Here is a 21987-nt window from a genome sequence, read left to right as displayed (position 1 = left end):
ACTGGACATCATTGAACACCTAAAAACAGAGAGAAAGAAAAGGAAAGTTTGAGAAGAATATGTGCTTTATACGTGTCTGTTATGTTTCATTATATTAATGAACAGTTTACCTATATCAGCTCATTTAAATCTCTGAACAAAACTCTATGAAATATCATTATCCCCATCTTACTGTTGGACAAACTAAAATGTGGAGAGGCTAAGTGACTTCTCCAATGTCAACCTAGTAAATAAGTGTGAATTTGAGATTTAAACTTTAGCCTGCTTCTATATTCACCAAGATGAGTACTAGAGGAAAGGATTGTGGTTTAAGAATAAGAACTTTACTTTTAAAAATAAGTAGAATATTATTAGCAGCCTACAAAAAAATTACGCCATGTGTAATGTAAAGATTAAAATGTCCCTTATTGGTTGCATCACTTAATTCTTGCTGCCTAACAAATCATGCTAAAGCTTAGTGGCTTAAAACAATGATCTATTTAACTTACTATTCTATGAGTTAACAATTTAGACTCAGCTTGGTGGCTCTCAGTCTTGATTAGATTTTCTCATGCATCTGTGGTCAGCAGAGGGTGGCTCTATTTCTGAGAGCTGACTGGATGTTGGCTGGACATTGAGACAAGGAGGCTCTTAGGCCACGTCATGTGCCTTGCTATCCAGTGGGCTAGCCTGGATTTGTTTATATGTTACCTTGCCAGAGTTTCAAGAGAGAAGAAACCATGCAGGGCCTCTAGAGACCTAAACTCAGAACTGGCATATGTTACTTCAGCCATATCTATTGGCCAAAGCAAGTCACTGGGCCAGTGACTTCAAAGGGAGTGGTGGCAGGGTTGGGGGAAGAAATAGCTGCCACCTTTTAGAGAGAAAAGCTGCAAAATCAGATTATGAAAGAGGCATGCAGACATGTAGGTCTGAATGGTTGTAGCTGTTTTTGCAATCTACCATAATTAGGCAAAAAACCCAAATAATTCTCAATAGCGCTATTTCATATACATGCATATGTACATATATAGTATATGTATATAAACACATAGATTATATAAGTTATATTTCCAGATAATGTGCTTTTATTACAAATGAATAAATTTACTGAATTAAAATTATGCCTCTTTTTTTTGGAAAAGGTAATGCCTTTACTGCATATATTTTCCTTGGTCCTTGGGGAATATCCTTTTCAGGCTTTATGTAATCTTTTTCTTCCTTTAGTCCCAGAGAAAAAGAAGCAGTCATCTAATATCACTCATGTTTACCACTGAGGGCGATGACATAATTTTTTTTCTAGATAACATATAGTTTATCCCTAAGGAGTCTGTAGTAGGCAGGAACATTTAGTTATACCATGGGTGCTCATAGTAGAGAACAATTAGTCTACTTTTTCCTTTGGCAGAACCAAGCTTCATTTCCCAGCTGGCTTTTTTATAGAAAAACAAAGACTTTTAAATCTTGCCAATATTAGACTTTCAAAGAAATAATAAAATGAATTCTTTCTCAAGCAGCTACAAATTGGTTCTAATCCCCTGGCCATTGATCTCATGATGATCACCTCTTTCCTTAAGTTCGTAATATCCCAAGATTACCTTGGGGATACAAAAAACAAAAAGAAAACAAACACACAAAATATAATATTCTGTTCCCATCTATGTAAAGTAGATGTGAAACCTATTATAAGATTCCCTAAATCCATGAGATTTTATCAGTCCGTTATAGAAATTCTAATTGTTATACTTCGCCTGGGATTTAAAAAGTAAGAGATGATATAGTTCCTGAGACTGACTGTTTCTAAAAGTATAAACTTCTGTCATGGGAAATGAAATATTTATCCCTCTTCAGAACTGTCCCCACCCCTACTCCATGCAGAAACAGCAATAAGATAAGGCTATAAATGGATCTACAAAGATATTTGCCTGAGGTTTCCTGGAGTTGGATCTGTAAATACCAACCACATTTTATCACATAAATCAGATGTGACAAGGAGACTACATTAGTCAGGGTAATTAATGATAACACTATAGACCAACCCTAAAAATCTTAATGACAATACAGTACACTTTTTTTGTGTGTGGTTATTTCTTTCTCACATCATGGTCTGAAGCAGGTTGGGTAGTTTTTCTGTGCCCCACCTCAAACATCAAGGCCTAGGCTATTTCTACTTTATAAATCCACCAGCCTAGATTGCTTTTTTTTTTTAACCATGAGGAGAAGTGAGAACATGGAGAAGGAACATACACACTTTTATCTGCAATGGATAGGACTCACTTCCCTCACATTCCATTGGTGAGAATGAGTTATAGGACCCATCTAGAATGGAGGATGCATGGCGTTGGGAGGATGTAGAGGAACACTGACAACATCTGACACAGAGAGATATTCAGAGGAACTTGATTAATATGGTCTATCAAAATTAAAATGTGATAATATTCATGCTCCCTCTAAAATTCATGTCCTATTTCCAAGTCCCATTAAAGTCGTAATTGTATTTCATTTCTCTCATGAAATAAATAATAGGATATTTATTAGCATGGGAAAGAATAGAATCTAAAGTATACCTTAACGTATAGTCATGTCTCATGGGTTTTTCATTAGACCTTTGCTACCTACAACAAATTATCCTCAGTGAAATAATCAAGTTCGAGAATTGTAAATGAATGCATCAAAGTATTATTTGGAATCATGTATCCATATCTTACTTTTATTCCTGCTATATGATTTCTAATATATATATATCCATGTTAATTAGACATATATTTTTCATTCATAGCGAAACAGTTTATATCAACCCAAAATAATTATTAATTTTCTGGGACCAAACATTGGCTGCTTAAAACCATTTTTGTGCACATTTTTTCATATTTGCCTTTGTATGCCTGACTAAGCCACTCTAAGAATTCGTGTTAAAGACCGCCCTCCCCCCTCCCCCCTCTGTCCACCCCGCCCCCCCGCCCCACCGACACATGCACAATTCGAACAAATAGAGCTGCAGCTGATTGATTGAGGAAGCCTTAGTCGAAACAGATCTAACTTTGGTCAAACACATGAGATCTGTCTTTCAGTTGGTGACCTGGCTGTACCCATGGATGTTGATGCTTGAGCAGGCAGGGCATTTGTAAGAGAGAAGCCTTTTAGAAAGTTAAAACAATGCTAGTTAACTAAATCCATTAACCCTATTCTTGAGAGTTGCTAATTGATGGAACCCTAGGCTCCCTATAACACCTCCTGTCACCCCTGCTTCCTCTGAGTGCATGTTCATAGTATATCATGGATGCACAACTGAGGAAAGTACAGACAAAAGAGGAAGAGAACACATGCAAACTGGGTTGAAAAGTGGTAAATGCAAAGAGAAACTAGAATATCAGTCATTTTCCAGCATGAGTAGGAAGATACTTGGCAGAGGCTAATAATCGGGGAGGAAATATTTAACCCTTCCTGCTGCTCTTCCTTTCTCACATTCCAGTTCCCCATTTGATGGAATCACATCCGGAATTATGAGATACTTTTTAGAAAACAGGAAAGATTTTTGCGTTTATTTATTTTTTTTATAGTGACCCTTCTGTGAAAAGGGCCCTGGAGGCCTTTGATCCTGCTCTCTTGTTCTGTTTCTGGGTGAAGGAGAAAGAAATCATTTGACTCTGGAAGGGGCAGAATGAGACCTAGGGCAGAGAAAGCAGAGCTCTCTGCTGCCAGTTTGCTCAAGATAACAGGAGACAGGCAGAAGGAGGCAGAAATTCAGGGAAGTATCCATGTTTAATAATAAAAATTATAATTGTAGGGTTTTCTGCATGTTGATTCCTCTCATAGACCACATTTAATGGGAATAAAGCTTGCGGCAGCTTCAAAATTATTCTTTTTTTTTTTGGTAGCAAGAGGGAGTGAAGGAAAAATATTCAGTGATATAAATTATATTACTTATAATTTATAAGTAATGATATAAATTATATTACTTATATTCATACTGATTTCATGATAGAGCACCAAGTCAGGCACCTTGATGTTAATTCTCACGACAACCTCATCAGAAAGGTACAAATAAGACCATCTTTCAGCTGAGAAAATAGGTTAAGTAATTGGTTCAAATGTCATACAGCTTATAAAGAAGAGCTGGGATTTAAATCTAATAAACTGGATGAATCTCAAAAACATTATGCAGAACAAGCAAGGCCAGATACGAAAGAGCACATACTGTAAGAATCCATTTATAGGAAATCCTAGAACAAAGAACTAAGCTATAGTGATAGAAATCAGATCAGTGGTTTCCTGGGTGAGGGGCTGGAATAGATTGACTTCAAAGTGATATGAGGGAACATTTCTAGGATGATGGATATACTCTATTTCTTGATTGTGTCAGTAGTTATACAAGTGTATATTTCTCAAAACTTATTTGAATTGTATGCAAAAAAGAATGTGTTTTAATAAATTTTGACCCAATAAAGTAATTTTTTAAAGCTGATGATTATACAAGATAGCACATTCTTTCCTTAAGGAGACACTGCCTCAAAGAATCTGTATGTGTCTACATAAGGGAAGATGGGATAGAGAATATTAGAAAAAGAGCCATTTGTATTTCTTTGGTCTAAATCATCCAAATAAGTACTTCTGCATTTTTCTAGTTAACAATGGAATATTTCACTCTATTTAATTAATAGATACTAATTTTATCTCTAAATATGCAGAGCACACAGAGTGTAGAATCTAGACATTCTTTTGCTTAATTATTTTTCTCCTTCAAATTAAAAAGAAGACACGTTTTAGGGAATTAAGATATTCAGACGATTGCTTTATTTTGTTCTTATATCTGTAGACATTGTATTTGTAGAGCTAAGACATCATTGACTAATGCATAGCTTGACCTCAGTAGGAAATGTGGGTTATAAAATTAATATCAGTTCAGATCAAAGGGATAAGAATGGTAGTCTCGTCCTTGGGACAAACATTCTCTCCTGTAAACACATGTTACAAAGAAGATTGGATTAAATCTTTCTTATTTATTGGAAAATTAATTTTTTAAAGAAATTAGTTGACTTCCTCCTAAGAATTTCAAGTTTAAAATATTAAAACATAACCCAATTTAGTTGGGTGAATTAGACAGGGAAAGATTACCCAAATGTAACTACAGCAGGTCCTAAAATACTATCATTTTGTTCAATATGATTTTGCTATAACGTTGATGGTACTTAGCTCCTGTTTATAACAATTAGCCTTTGGGAAAATTGGTTTTGTTATACATTGTTTCCCTTAAAGTTGTAGAACCTATCGATGACGTTAAGTGAAGACTTAATATATTAGCTAAAAGTAAATGTCACTTAGGCAAGGACCCGAACAGACACTTCGTCAAAGAAGATATCAAATGGCCAATGGGATATGAGAAGATGCTTAATATCATTAGTTATTAGGGGAATCCAAATTAAAACCACAGTGGGATATCACTACACATCTATTAGAATGCTAAAGTAAAAACAAAAATAAAAAACAACTAAAAGCTGACAATGCCAAGTGCTGACAAGGTTGCAGAGCAACTGAATATGTCATACTGTGCTGGCAGGAATTTGAAATGGTATAGTCACTTTGGAAAACAATTTGACAGCAAAATCATATGGCATTTGTCTTTGACTTATTTCACTTAGTGTAATACCCTCTAGGTACATCCATGTTGTCATAAATGGCAAGACTTCCTTTTTTTTTATGGCCAGGTAATATTCTATTGTATATATGTACCACATCTTCTTTATCCACTTGTCTATCAATGCACACTTTGGTTACTTCTGTATCTTGGCTATTGTAAATAATGCCATAATAGCATTATTCTTAATAGCCCCAAACTGGAAACAACTCAGATATCCTTCAGTGGATGATAGTTAAAAAACTATAGTTCATCCATACCATGGAATACTACTCAGCAAGAAAAAGCAATGGACTATTGATACATGCAACAACCTGAATGAATCTCCAGGGATTTATGCTGAATGAAAAAGTCAGTCCCAAAAGATCATATATCATATGATTCTATTTATATAATATTCTTGAAATAACAAAATATAGAAATAGAGAACAGATTAGTAGCTGTTAGGGGTCAGGGACAGAGGAGGGGGTGGGAAGTGTGTGGCCATAAAAGGGCAACATGAAGCATCCTTGTGGTCTTAGAAATGTTCTGTATCTTGACTATCAATGTCAATTATCTTGATTGTGGTATTATACTATAGTTTTGTCAGATGCTACCATTGGGGGGCACTGAGGAGACTGTACACAAGATCTCTTTATATTACTCCTTACAACTGCATATGAATCTATTACTATTTCAAAACTTAAAAGTAAAAAATACATCGAATCATATTACTTTCCTCTTCAAAACCATTCATTAGCTTTCCATCAAACTCAAAATCAAAAAACTCCTCACTATTGCCTCATAAGACTTATAACCATGTTCTAGCTTGAGGAATGTGACCAGGAGTCTTCCAGGTAGTATCTGGGAATCCTATTGTTTTCCTGATTTAAAGAAATAAAAGAACAGATGTAGCTGTATAGTGCTTTTTGCCATTTCTATTTCCTCCTTTTCTAGAGTGTGGTTGTAAAGCTTGGAAGTGTAGGAGCCATTAGGACAAAGCCAAATGGAAGATGGAAGGCCGAGACCCTAATGGCATCCTGGAACTTTCATACCAGGGCTTGGCTCCAGATTTCTGTTTGCTTGTTATATGGAACCAAACAAAATTCTGAGCAGATGAAATAGGTATCATTTTTTGAGAATTTACTACATGTATATGCCAGTTTCCAAGAATTTTATAGGTATCATCTAATCTTTGTGGCAGCCCCATGAGGTATATTGTTCCATTTTACCAAAAGCTTCTTAGGAGAATCAATAGCATTTTAAAAATGCATCTTTAATAATGGCAGTGTAAATTTGCTTGTGTAAATTTGAGTTTTATTTATTATAACCTAGCTTGACTCCTAAGATACTGTTGACACCTGTTTACAGTGATATCATCCTCTGCATATTATATTGACCTGTAATTATTAGTCTCCACCTCATATTGGGCTCAAATAAGTGAAACTTTTCATAAGAGAAATAGTTTCGATTCTTGTAAAATAGATGTAGACTATGAAGAGACACTGGGTTAAGTAGATATGACTCCAGTGTAGATACTACCATTATATAACATAGCTTACCCATGTACAACCTGAAATTAATATTATATCCCACTGGCACAGATAGTTTCATTAATTTTTTTTATTGCAATTGCCTTCCTTAAAAGCTGATGTATGCTAAGTTGTGTCCCTTCCTTAGAACATTAAGTGGAGCAAATTGACCTGAATCTCAGAGATAAAGGAAGAAATTAGCTTGCCAAGAAATGGTTCACACTATCTAGAATTTATTTGCAACTTGGATATGGGGGCAGAAATTTAGGAACCTCGAAGGCAAATTGAGGACCTAGTCTTAAATTACATTTTAATATTCTTCTAGAATTCTAGTTAACCTTAAAATAACTGAAGATTTCTTTGGCACTTGAGCATTCCACAAAATTATTACTAAACTCAATAATAATTTTAATGAATCTCACAGCCTAGTCCCCTACATGGAGAGGATCCCATAACTTTACAAAATCAAAGCTTCTGAATCAACATGAAGTATGTGGTTATGAGGCATCATCAGAGTCAAGTCTTAGAATCATTAAATTTTAACACCTCAAGGCATCTAGTTTAATATACCATTTTGTAAGTGAAAACACTTTGGTGAGAGGTGAAAGTCATCCCTGCTAGTATCTAAACCAGGTCCAGTACTAGGGGCTCCTTATTCTTAGTTTGATTCTTTCTAGTCTTCTATGGGTTTCCATGATAGAGTCCCCTAGTATTTTTCTACATTCCAAGTCTCAGCAGATATGTATAATTTTTAATTGTAGTCTCAAGGAACTGATGACTTCAAATTTGTCCTTGTTGAAATTAAATACCCATCCCAAATGAGGTCCCATTTGGTATCATTTCCTCTTATTGAAACAGAGAAAATTCTCCTGTTGAGATGCAGCCCCATGTTCAAAGAGCCTGCTGCCAAAGTCACGTCAGACCACACCCAGATGCTGCTGGAACTTGGAGGGAAGTTAGCACAGAGGGATGGGCTTAGCTCACATCCAACCTACTTCCTGACAAGCTCCCTCAGCCCCAAATCTAAGGTACAACTAACAGTGATGCTATAAATTCAAGTTCCAAGATCAACTGGAACCTTTCAGGAGGCAGGAAGACCTAGCTGTTTAAGTACACTGGCTCAGGAGTGAGAATGCCTGGAGTCACATATCAGCTCCACTGATAACTAATTTGATCTCAAGCAAGTGAATTGTCCTTTCTGTGCTTTGGTTTTCTCATCTGCAAAATGGATCTATCATTAACTCCACAGAGTTAAAAAGATCAAATGAGTGAAACATGACAGTGTGATCCCTGCTTGATCCTGGCATTAGAGTTTGTCACTATCCTAAATACTATTCATACAGGCCAGATCGAGGTCTCATTAATGCACACATCCATGTCATCTTTCCACCTATCTCAGTATTCTCAGGACTGGTTTATTTATTTTTATATTTTGGTGGGAGAAGGGAGAATCATAAAATCTTTTGAGAATCTAATGGCAGCTGTCATCATTGCCTCTCCCACTCGCATTACCACCACAAGCGTAACCAAACGACATGCCATCTCAATGGCCCAGGTACCTCTGTTGCCTATTCATGGCCCTCTGGGAAGGCCAGTGATAAAGCCCTCTATTCTAAGCTTATGTACACTTTTTAAAATAAGGCTGTTTCCAAAGGATGGACTTAAAAAAATTTTTTTTTAAACCTTGGCTCAGATATAGTTTGAGAAAAATAATTGCTGAACAACAGCAGTGATTTGTTCTGAACATCTATGGAAAAGACACATATTTTTCCCTTTTTTTGTGATTTTAGACTTCCCAGGCTATGCCGAATGTGTAATATTCTACGTTAGCCAATTCTCTTAAGGACCTGCCAAATTTCAGAGCGGCATTATGTAATTATGCATTTCCAACATAAGAAAAAGTTAAAATGCATATGAAAACATGCCTAAAAAATGTGGAAATGTTATCAAAGACAAATTATGTATTTATCATCTTAAAATCTAGGTAATATATAATTGCAGTTTTTATTTGTTTAAGCAATATGCTGGATGTGTAACTATGTGAAAGTAGTTAAACAGAGGCCTTATGCCTGCTTCGTATGACAGCGTGGGCATTTTTATTTTATTGACCACAATGTAGAAGCTGGCCAGCTTCATGGTCAAAGTTAGAAATCCTGGGTCTCATTTCCACCACTGACTCGGTTTGACCTTGACCTGATGATTCAAAATGTGCTCCACGTGCCACATCTATTCAATGTGGAATGACATCTATGAAATCAAATTCATGCTAAAGCTCTGGCCATCATACATTTTTCAAATAGATAGAGCAGAGGAGAGCCAGATTCTAGGAAAAGATTAAACTATATATAATAATTGTTATTTATTGGACTCCACCACCATTCAGTTAGTTATTCAATTGTTCTTGACTTTACTAGTCTAAGTAATATTTCTATGTACATTCCAAGAATATATTATATGTTAGTATTTAATTTCAATAAACAAATTAGGTTTTTGGAGTTGGGTTTTTTGGGGGTGAGGAGAACTTTGGGAGGCAAGATTATATTAGAATAGAAAACTATGTATTAGAATAGAAAACTTTTAAGGGCGTGTGTTGTATTCTAGGCATTAGGCAAGGTTCTTTGCATTGAGAAAGCTATTTAGTGAATAGACTATCTTGATAGAACCCACAACTCTTAAAACATACTCTGTCGATGCTCCTTTCCCTGCCCTTGTGATAATTTGTCAGCTCCCAAGAATTCTCTGATTAGTTTGAGGTTATTAGAGTAATATCACTTTTAGGTATTGGAAAACCTAACCTGATCTAAAACAAAATGTTCATCTGAGGTCTAATTCAGAGTTTCTCCCCCTATCAAGTCTGATCCAATTTGGAAAATTGTAGTGGGGAAGTGAGTTTGGTTCCTTTCTTCTCCTCAACAAACCAGTTACATATATATTATTTCCAATCATCTTGATAATCCCTAAAAGTAAGCCTGATTATTCCTGTGTTATAAGAATTAAAACAAACAAACAAAACATAATTTCATAGGATTTGATCCAGGGATGTCTGATTTTAAAGATTATTTCCACTGCTCTATGTTGCCTCTCGAAATTTTAGTTACTCATTTGTTGGGGTGTGGTTTGAGTGGGTAAGGGAAGGGGCTTTGGATTATATTTTCTTACATTATGTTTTCAAGTGAAGACCATCAAAAATTTCTGTTATTTTTAGATACTTTTTGTTTATCTGCCTCCGTTTGGCAAGGCCTGAGAGCATCTCACCTGATTTTGTCTATCATAACTCAGAGGCATTTGGAGTTAATACAAAGAAGGCTCATGACTCCTGATGTAAATGTAGGAGTACTGGCATATGCACACAAGAAATATATAATCAAAGAAATATGTGTATATAGGAATTATTTTATAGATGACACAAATCAATACATTATTAAAGTACATTTAGTGGATTAGAGAACAGGCTGGTGACGGTACAGGCAAATTGTAGAATAGATAAGTCATTGATTTTGGGAAGGTGCAGAGTTTTGGCCTCTTTCAGAATAAAAACTTACTCCTAATAAAGAGAGCATTTAGACAGAGAACTAAAAAATGGTATATTGGGGTCAGAGTTGAGATTATTTCATGTGATGTGATATGCAGTTGATCCTTGAACAAGTAGGGAGTCAGGAGCACCAACCCCCTCCCCCTCTACACAGGTGAAAATACATGTATAACTTCTGACTCCCCAAAACTTAGCTACTGATAGCCTATGTTGACTGGGAGCTTTGCCGATAACACACACAGTCGAGCTTTGCCGGTAACACACACGGTCGACACGTTTTGCATATTATATGTATTATATACTGTGTTCTTATAATAAAATAAGCAAGAAAAAAGAAAATGTTAAGAAAGTTATAAGGAAGAGGAAATACAATTACAGTATTTATTGAAAAAAATTCTCAATTTTTTGACCTGGATCCATGCAGGTAAAACCCGTGTTTTCCAAGGGTCAACTGTATGTTATTTAATAAGAATGATGATTATATATGTTCTGTGTGAAATATCTCTGTATTTATTACAAGTAGATTTAGAATTTAGAACATAATTTTCCTCATTAGGAAAAATTTTGGAACTTAAGTAGTCATTTGAAAATGTATATCAATGTGTTTTTCAGTAAATCTGGTGAGTCAGAGGTGACACCTCTGCTGGCATCAACATTCTTTTCCTTTTTGATTGAAAGTTCTTTAAGGAATATGGTTGAATATAAACCAACTATTGTCTAATGGATGCTACTTGGAAACTTTTTTTCTTTCTCCTACACAAGAGAAAATAGTGGGAAATGGTGCATGATGCTAAGAAATCATGCTTCCTACTCAATCCATGTGAAAAATATGTGATGACAGTCAAAAAGATCTACAAATGGAGAAGGTACAGGAGCCTGTGTGGTCAATAGAATGAAATAATGAGCTACTTTACATTACAATCCAGTTTCCAATAGCGCAAAATTCAACATGCTGTTATGACACTTTACATTGAATAACGCAGTGTATTTTAAATTCATGGAGACCTTTCCTGAAGGTTACAATGTGTTAGAAGATGTGAAACTTAAGATACCCTAGAAAATAAAGATGTAAAGTATAAGATCTTTAGCTGATCTTTAGAAATTTGAATTCTCTTTGAAGTTAGGGCATATATTGAGATGAAAGAACACATTAAAAAAATAAACCTTTACAAATATGTAGTCTGACTTACTCCTGAGTTACATGATAAACAACCAAATGACTTTATGAACTTCCATTTATTTTCTTGGGGTTCAGAAGATTCCTCTGATTTTGTTTCTTAGACCTAGTGGTGAATCCAGCACCTGCGGGATCATACTGAGGTTTTTAAGTTGACCCTAAAAACCTTATCACCACTGTTCATGCATGTCTTTTATTTAGAATAGCTTTCTCATGCTCATCCAACCAAGGTTTGCTTCCATATGTACCTTTCTACAGGACTTCTCCATGAAAATGGCTTTGTGTCTATCCCATATCCCAGTAATTTAGGCTCTTTAAGACTAAATTTCAGATGACATGAAATAGCTCTTAAAAAGAGAAATTTTTTTTCTCCAAATCTGATTTTCTTCATCTCTATCAATACTTATTTGGCTAAAACCTTACTCAATTCCCATCTCTGTAATAACACTTTTCGTTAAATACTTTTAAGAGGACGTGGTTCCATAGTGTAGTGGTTAGCACATCTGCTTTACACGCAGAAGGTCCTGGGTTCACGCCCCAGTGTAGCCATGGTCCATGGTCTATAGCCATGTCACCCTGAGCAAGCCCGATGTCTGATCTCGGAAGCTAAGCAGGGTTGGGCCTGGTTAGTACTTAGATGGGAGACTACCTAGGAAGACAGGTGCTGTAGGCATAAAAAAATACACTTTTAAGATTCCTTTGTAAAGACAATTTAAACCTTCTGTACATCATAATTTAAATTTCTGTTTTTTTCTCCCATCTGCTATTTAAATTTTCTCAGCAGAAACCTTGCCATTGCTTCATTTCCACACATGGCAGGCATTCAAGCATAGCAAATTGGAGTCACAGTTACACTGAAATGAGAGGGAAATGTGCTTCCTAACACCCCATCAGCATCTCCTACTAGAGGCCATTTGTCTTTTCTGCCTTTTTTTTTTTAACTTGCCATTTAAGCAAATGACTACCAAAAGAAAGTATCGAAACCCAAATCAGTAGAACCCCAATTATTCTTATATAAATTGTTGGTTTTGATCATTTAAAGTTTAGGATTCCTATTAAAGCTATTCCTCATGGTGAATCTAAGTTGAATGTATCTTCTAAGCTTTCAGTGATTCTTTCCTGGCTTTCTAGTTTCCCACTTTAGTGACACCTCTGCTGGCATCAACTTTCTTTTCCAGAAGGTTCTCTTGTGCTGGTTCCTTTCCACTCAGCTCAAGCCCAGCTCTTTTAGCAGGTCCCACAGAATAGCCTTGTGTCCTCAGCCTGTGGCACTGTGAAAGTGCCTGGCACAGCTCTGCTCTTTCCTTTGTTAGGCAGCTTGCTCCCATCAACCTTCTGCCTTTAGGATCAATTCGAAGGAAAAGTCCCTGTATTCTCCAAGCCACAGGAGACCTAGGTTTTCTTTCTGAAAGTTTCTTTGAAGCCTCTTTCAGTTCAGCTCTGTCAAGGAACAAGAAAATTCTACAACACTCTGACAGTCTTCTCTCTAATCTCTAAAGAATCCATTGTCACCCTGAATTCTCTCTCAGCCCTTGTATAGACTGATGGTCGGGGGTGAGATAATCTTGGCAGAATTTGATATTGATCACTCCCTTTGCAGACCCTGCATAGATAACCTAGAATGGTTAGTATGTGAGGATAGTTGATACTAGTTTCCTCAGCTTTGGACCCTCAGCTGAAATTCCAAAACTGGAAGTTTTTGTTTTACATTCTGGTTTGTTTTGTTTTCCTTTGCCTTAAGATTAAAAAAAAAAAAAAATGTACCTAAAATTATCAATGATTTTTTTGTTTCTAGATTTTATATTCGCTTAGCATGATTTTTCCTGTTTTCTGGGGCCACTGTAACAAATTCTCACAAACTGGGTGACCTGAACAACAGAAATTTATTGTCTCAAAGTTCTGGAGGCAAGAAGTCCAAATTCAAGGTTTCAGCAGTGCTGTGCTTTCTCTGAAGGTGCTAGGGAAGGACCTCTTCCAGGCCCCTCTCCTAGCTTCTGATAATTCCTTGCCTTATGGCAGCATAATACCAGTCTTCACATGGCATTCTCCCTGTGTGCATTCTATGTCCAAGTATCCCCTCCTTACAAGAATATCAGACATATTGGATTAGGGGCCCATCGTATTCCAGTATGATCTCATTCTAGTTTAACTAATTATATCTGTGATGATCCTATTTCCAAACAAGATCATATTCTGAGGTGCTGGGGATTAGGACTTTAATATATGAATTTGGAGGGGACACAGTTCAACCCATACATGCAACAGTATTTATTAAAACTGTCCTAATTTCCATAGAGAAGTTTCAGAAAGCCAGCAAGCCAGATTGATAGTTCCTGCTATTTTTGTTTGTTTTTTGTTTTTGTTTTGTTTTGTTTTCCCATCTGTCGTCAAACCTGAAGTTTATTTTGGTATAAAGAGTAAGATGAGGTAAAGATGTGCCTTGATATATTACTGAAGAGTTAATTAGTACTATTTACAGAATCTTATCCATTGTATTATACTCTCCGGAACCTAGCAAAGTGCTTGAATCATAACCAGGTACTCAGTAAATGTCTTTTAAATGGAATCTTATTACTTACCAGAGTACCAAGTTGTTAACTTTCTATTTACATCATAGTTTATCTGACTATTTAAACTGATAAGGGGCTATCTAGAAATTTGATTCCAGGTTGTGAAGAAATCCTAGAGAAATGTCAATGCCCATAGCTGCTGTGATACAACAGATATTGGGTTAAAGAAATACTAACATTTTCTATTTATTGAAGTCAATAAGCAAAGTTCCTGTGACATATCTTCTGGATTAGCCTAGAGGACAGGGTAATGAGGTAGAATTTACAACTGATTTGTAAAACAGATGTCTTCTACTTTCACTGGGAAGTAGTAGCTAGATTGTGTGTGTGTGTGTGTGTGTGTGTGTGCGCGCGCACGTGTGCGCGCATGTCCAGACTACCTATGTTGGGGAAGGGCAGTAAGGAAAGAGACCTAGAAGCAGCCATGCAAGCTCTTGCAAATATTTTCAAGCCACATTTTAGAACAATGTAAATATCATTGTTGAACCATTCTAAATTGTAAAGCTTAGAGAATCCTAACTCATGATGCTAAATTTATAGGTTTTTTGTTTTTTGCATAAGACATGCGAATTATAGAAACTATTGAAAATTAAGTTTTGATGGCTAATAATGAAAATGTGGGTCATATTTGATATTCGGTAACAAAAGATAGGTACTTGGGACATTGTAGTGCAAAGAGTTGAAATTCATACAGTACATTGTGTTTTTAAGTTCAAAGTGATTATAGTTACTAATTTATATTTTGAAAGGAATACATAGAGTCAACCAGACAATTGATTAGCTTTTTAAAGATGTTTCATGAAACAAGATTACAAGACAAGTCACTGACTTTGAAAACGTGATTAGGAAAAAATTATGTCAAGAGGTCCTCTCAGCAAAACAATATTTTTTTGCTTTTTTTTTTTGTATTTTAATATAATCTTCCTGCATGTCTCAGAGAAGAACATTGATGTGTTAACTTTAGAAACAAATACTTCTTACATTGCTAGCAAGTATTTTTTCTAACTCTGCCTAGATTTATTTTAAACTGAATAAAAATCTAAATGCAACCATTCTCTATTTTAACAATAACCTAACTATGAGTCATTCCAATTCCAATATAATCATGACTTTTTAAAGTTTAGAATAATATGAATAATGCTCATTTCCTTTTTGATTGCTCAAAAAAGTTATTTAGATAAAATCTCCTTTTTGTTGTTTTTGCTGGATGTGAGTATAAACGGAAAACCCTGTATAACCCGGGAGAGGTTATTATATCTCCAAACAAAATTTTTTTTTTCTGCTTAGGGGAACATTATCATTTTAGATTCTCACTAATATGTGCTACCTGACCTGTTGGACTCCAAGCTGGTTGTTTTGTGGCTCCTGTCATACTCTTCCACTCCAATCATCCAAGCCAGAGCAGGAGACATGGTGTCAGGTACTGTAAGCAAGGAGGGATGGTGTGGAGTGACTGAAGCAGGAGACAGTATGGGTTGGGTGGTACGAGGAAAGCGAAACAGTAAAAGGTGCTGTGAGTTTATGGGCTAGAAATTGAGACTTGGCTGACTTTTCTATGTGGCTTTCATTAGATCCATCTATTTCTTTGAGTCTCATCTTCACAACTTGAACAAACTACTCTCTATATCTATAGACCCTTTCATCTCCCAGATGATTGGTCTCTCTTACTAGTAACAGTATCTCTCTTGAAAGATGAGTCTTTGCACACTGAGGCTGTGTTCTTATCTAGAACATATTTGTTCTCCTGTTAAGGCCTTTCACCTGTTGATTTTCCACCCAAAACAACACACTCTGTCTCTTGATAGTCTCATAGCCTTTTGTTTCTTTGTCCAAATGTAATGGTTCCAGTTAATATATTTTCAGTAGCTGTCTTCCAAAAAAGAATGACTTCTAATGGTGTTTATAATATTTGAATGCTTTTAACCTCAAATTAAGCTATTTAATACTGCTCCTTGGCTCAAAAATCAGAATCAGAACCAGAGAACTCAAATGCGAATTAGTCAGCAAGCTCACACAGGCTTTTCTTTGTATAGGGAAATAAGCGGAGGAAGCAATGTTTTCTTCCAAGTCCTTGAGTAGCAAACATATCCTTTAGGCAATGGGATGTTTGATTTTCAGTAAGAAATGTGTGCTGAGCTCACATCTCTAAAAGGGGTTCAGTTTAAGGAGTTCACTTATGAATGAGGGGTTTAGAAATTTGCCATAAAGAAAGTGGGCTATCCTATAACAATACTAGCAGTTTAACTCCTTGTTAAATGACCCACTGAACCTTCCCTTGAAATTTTGGTACCTAAAAAAATAGGCAATTTTGCTTGGCTATCTAACCAAGGAGAAAAAACTTACAATGCCCAGAAACCAGATCAAGAATGATTCAGAAAGATCGCAGTGTTTGAATGAAGCATTATTGAAGTGTATTGTGGAAAGAAAATGAGGTGGATACTTGTATGTTGTACACACACACACACACACACACACACACACACACACACACACACACTTTCAAGTAGCTAATTAGGAAAAATATATGAGGGTTATCCCCTGCATTAGTTTTCCATTGCTGCCATAACAGATTTCCACAAACATGCTTTTTCTTACCTGGAGAGATGGTTTATATAACTTCCTAGCCTCTCATTTCCTTGACCTCTGTATCACCAGTGACCTTCACCTTCCATTTGACTACTCTCTGTGTCATATTCTGGGCATCTCTTTTAAATTGTTAAAATAAGACACACACTCCCTGACTAAAACCACTTATTCATCCAGTTTTATGGATGGATAGGAGCTCCGTTACACATATAATGTTGAAGTAGAGATTGTAAAATAATTTGTTAAACAAAAATAAAATGCAGAAGAATGTAGGAAGAAGGAGACTTCTGGTTAAACAGAGAGGCTTGAATACAAATATTTCTCTGCTCTACCCACTAAACCCCCAGTGAGATAAAGAGACAAAGAGAACAGGGGAGGAAGACATAAATGCTTTACACAATCTTCTAACAGGGAAAGACACTGACTTGCTGGGTAGCAGTGGCTGTATCTCAGGTGCAAGGAAAGGGTAGATCCATCCTGCTAAACCTCATAAAATCTCAGAACTTGAAAACATCAGATACCACAAAAAGTGGAAGTGAAGGAGACAATCTGATTATCTGATGTATTTGACCAAATGGTAACAGTGTTAAGAAGCTTATGGAGTGATTAGAAAGAATTAACCGAGTCTATAAAATTACGAAGCAAATGAAACATGAGAAAATTCACTACAAGAAAATGTAAAAGATAACCAACCAAGAAGGAGACACTACTTTTCTCAATAGTGAAAAATAGTCACATAGTTATAATGTAAAATAGACCATTTGATTAAGTGAAGCGCATGCCTTTTTGCTGATTTCATTGAGAGTTTAGAGGGAAAAGAAACTGGTGTGAACGTATGTATCATCGAGCTCAAGCCTCCTCTATTATAATAGGAAGCCAATTGATAATGCATAAAATTTACCAATTAGAAATAGAAGAAAAACATATTATTTAGAAATATGGGGGTTAAGGTTGAAGTTACATGAAGTATTGGGGCCTTGGACAGCTGTTTTTCATAATATGCCTTTTAAACATGTTACTATGATTAAAAGGAACATTTACTAAGATTAAAAACAAAGGTTTGAGTACAGATTACATTTTATTCACGGACACATAGGAAAGCATAGACTCATCTTAAAGATCTCTTGAAATAATTATTAACACTACCCACCACAGGCTGCTTTTCAGAAAGAGCACATTGAAGAAATTTATTTTGGTTGTTTACTGTCTTATACATTAGGCCAACTATGTAACTGAATGAACAGTTAACGACAAAGTCTACACCCAAGAACTAAGTGATGGGCCTATCTAACACAGAGGAGGGATTGAACTCCCACCCTGATAGCAAGCAGAGCATTTTCCAGGACCCTAGCCCATTGCAGGCAGACTCCAGAGAGTGTGGGTAAGAGAGCTAGAGCTGCCCAGGACCGCACAGAGGTCACTGGTAGTGCTGGTACTACAAATCAGATTTTCTCATTTTCAGTTCTCCTGCCACCTTACCACGGTGCCTCTCTGGGCTAAGAGAATCATCACTTCAGGATAAGGGGAAGTGGCTGGTAAGCAGCAAGTTGTGGAAAGAAAGGTCAGAAAGGAAGAGGGAAAGAGACCTGGGGAGTTATATAAACAATGGAGAAGGAAGGGGGGCAAATGAAAAGAGAGGGTGATAGGAAATGGTTTGGTCAGCATCTTTGTTAATTTTTATCGCCACAATTAATAAAATAAAATTGTTTCTCATAAAACCATTCCAAATATCCTAATAAGACTTGCTTATATCCAATGGATGAACTCATTTCTTGATTCTAACGTTAAATATTCTTCAGGCAGGTGGGGAAGAGGGGGCTGCAGAACTTGTTGAAAAAGTGAAAATGTGTTTAAAAAAAAGTTTTTAAAAATTCTAATGACAACAAAGACAGGTAAGAAGAAGGAATCAGGGTCTACCAACTCACTGTCGGATAATTTGATTTCCTGTCACATTCATGGAATTTGTTTAACTCTCTCTGTAGACCCACATCTATGAATTCCGTAAGGGCGGGGATGTATTTCCTGCATCTCTATCTTCTGGTCTTACTAAGGTCTTAGCAAGTTGCAGGTTATCCATGACTGTTGCTGGAACTGAACAGAATTAAACATTGTTTTTTCTCCTCAATTTTCTTTTTCTGCTCTAATGTTGGATATTATGCCAGGTTGTTTTTGCTTAAGGACTTAATCCTAACCACTTATTCACTAGGATTTTTATCTAGACATGAAAGATATAGGGGAAATGGAGCCAATTATGTGTTCAGTGTGAGTGAAAAAGATTGTGGTGCCCAAATCTTTTAATTTAGCTATCAGTGTTATGTAAATTACATATATAATTGTGTATACAACATCAAACACTCAATGATATAGTAATCGTCTACAGTTGCCCTTAAATGTCTTCCTTTTTAGGTCTAATTAAAATAAAATACCAACAATTACCCCTGTTATGACCTGTGAGTTCTATCTCTGTGTCCCTATTTTCTTTGTTCTGCCTCTCTGATTATCATTCTCTCTTAATCTCTGTCTCTGTCTCTGTCTCTGTCTCTCTGTCTCTCTGTCTCTCTCTGTCTCTCTCTCTCTCACACATACACACACACACACATTGACTTCTTAGGGTCAGCTTTCCTATTCCAATGAGCAAGAGAGGAAAGACTTACCAATACTTTTCATCCTGAAATAAATTTATAAATAACAAGGTCACCTCTTGACCAATCCAGTTGCCTTTCCTAATGACCACTAAAACAGTCAATTGGAGGAGTGTAGATGCCTTAACGTGTTTAACAAGATCTTCCTGACAATACTAGAGCAATTTTGATACAAGTCTAATAACCCTTAAAATAGAGTTAAAAAAACTTTTCATTTTAAACCTCAAAATGACTTCAACCAGTGACCTATAACTCAACAACTTTTTCTATTGCTAACACTTCTGAAACCATCTTCCTAGTGAATAATAATGACTATAGAGTCATCTTTGTTTTCTTCAGTGGTTTATTGGGAACAGGATCATTCTGTTGGCCTTCATGAGTTGAAGCCCTTCTAGAAATGATTGTGGTTCATTTTTTTCCACCCACTAGGTATGAAAATAACTTGCTGTCTTCACAAAATATGCATTTACTCCCCAAATCATATTTTATGCCAAGTTTTGGAAGAGAGGGAACCATGCCAGAATTTATTTTAAAGTTCTGTTTTTTATTTCTAGTGCTAGTGCATGGTAGACAGCTGGAGGGTGGTTTCATTTAAGTTGATTTCTTCTTTGACACTGTTTCTTTTCAGATATGAACTAGCTAGAATTGTGCTAAAATGGAGGTAACTAATTCTGAACTCCCCCTCCCCCCCAAAAAAAATCACAGCAAAACTAATCGCAAGTAAATAAAACCCAGAAAACATTTAGTAATAATATACTTGGTGGGGCAGTTAACATTTTCCCCTATGTCTAGGAAATATTAATTATATGAATGTTAGGAAATTCTACCTAATAAATCCTGGTCTATGTGAATGTGACATAAATTGAAATATAGGATATAAAATAAGAAGACCCAATCCAGTCAGACAGTATAAGGCACAGAGGAGATTTTATATAATCTAAATTATATTAGAATTTAGCCTAATCTAAATGTCGGTGCAGCTGATCTTACATATAAGATAAACTAAAAATATACTTAGGAAAGGACATGTCTGGGCATTTAGGTGTACTAGTATCTTTTCCAGTCACTAATATATTATTTTGCGTTCTTCAGTCTATGAAGTACTAGGCTTTTACCTTTGAAAACGTTTTTGTTTTAAGTCACTGAATAGATTTGCTAAGGTTCTATTTGGTTTACAAGTTCTGTTTATTTCACTTTTTCTTACCTATCAACTATCATCGGCACTAATTGAATATGCTATTCCCAATAAATCCACTATTCTAATTAATTCTTGCAAATGCTTCGGAAAGGCCAATTTTTTTTTTTCTGTAGAAATGCCCTAAATCCTTTTACTTCTTGCTAATAGCTATGGATTTTTAATAACTTGTTTGCTGTCTGGTAGAGACCTGGAGTTTCCTGTCACTCTGTAGCCAAGCATTCTCATGGTCTCTCCAGAGCTCCCATACAGAAGGAATCCTAGAAACATGTAATCAATTTTGTAGACTTTTTTTTTTTTCCCCATTTACTTCTTTACTTTCTTGTAAATATAAGATTCTTCTCATAGTCTGAGCCTGGATGGCTGAAGGTTTTTTACCCAACAACATATTCTGTACTGCGGCCGTGTGCACCATACAAAAGTCCACCTCCTCCGCCTTACTCTTTGTGGTAAATAGGAGGATTTCCAGGACCCAGAAGAGGTCAAGGACAGCTCTAAATTATAGGCTTCAATATTTGGCAATGTGTTTACCTCTATCAGGGCTATAGGAATGGTCCTGTTTGATTGTATTCAGTGTGTAGTCTATTTCATTTTTAAAAGACAACTTTTTAATGTCACTAAATAATGAAGCCCATGCCTAGTATAACAGTGTACACAAAACGTTTAGCTCCTAAATTCTCATAAGAACATATCAATACTATTGTCTTCTCAGACTAAAGAGTCAATAGAAAGATCAGAAACCTTTATGTTCTTTATCACTTTTCAATCCATTTACATTTCTTTGGGTGTTTTATTGATTTCTTTGGCCTTTGATTCTGTGAACAGGAATTGATTATGGATTAAGCTCTTTGAACATATTGTGCATCTTTGGTTATAAGTCACGATAACTTAATACTATTCAGAAAATCAGTAGAAATGATCTCTAGATGGATCCATAAGTGACTTCAGTAAAGTCAAACATGTATTTGATTTGATTTCACCTTCTCTGTAATTTGTACATTAATAATTTGGTCGTATTCATTGAAGTTGGATATGTATCTTCTACAGTAGGGAATAGAGACAGCTGCCCTTTACTGACCTTTTACTGTGTGCTAGGCGTTATGCTAGGGATTTTTGTAGTTTACTCTCATTTAATCCTACAAAAGCTCTGTGAAGTTAAT

General features: G+C 35.9%; 1 protein-coding gene and 1 pseudogene across 1 annotated transcript in view; both read left to right on the top strand.

The window, feature by feature from the left end:
- The window catches only part of RAB3C (RAB3C, member RAS oncogene family), a 253877-nt gene that overhangs the window by 60472 nt on the left and 171418 nt on the right, over positions 1–21987 (top strand). The window lies entirely within an intron of this gene.
- On the top strand, positions 12393–12507 carry LOC111746283 (annotated as a pseudogene).

The sequence above is a fragment of the Pteropus vampyrus genome, unplaced genomic scaffold, assembly GCF_000151845.1.
Source record: "Pteropus vampyrus isolate Shadow unplaced genomic scaffold, Pvam_2.0 Scaffold181, whole genome shotgun sequence".
Classification (NCBI taxonomy): Eukaryota; Metazoa; Chordata; class Mammalia; order Chiroptera; family Pteropodidae; genus Pteropus; species Pteropus vampyrus.
The sequence above is the reverse complement of the archived record's forward strand: the minus strand, read 5'-3'. Positions and strand labels throughout refer to the sequence as shown.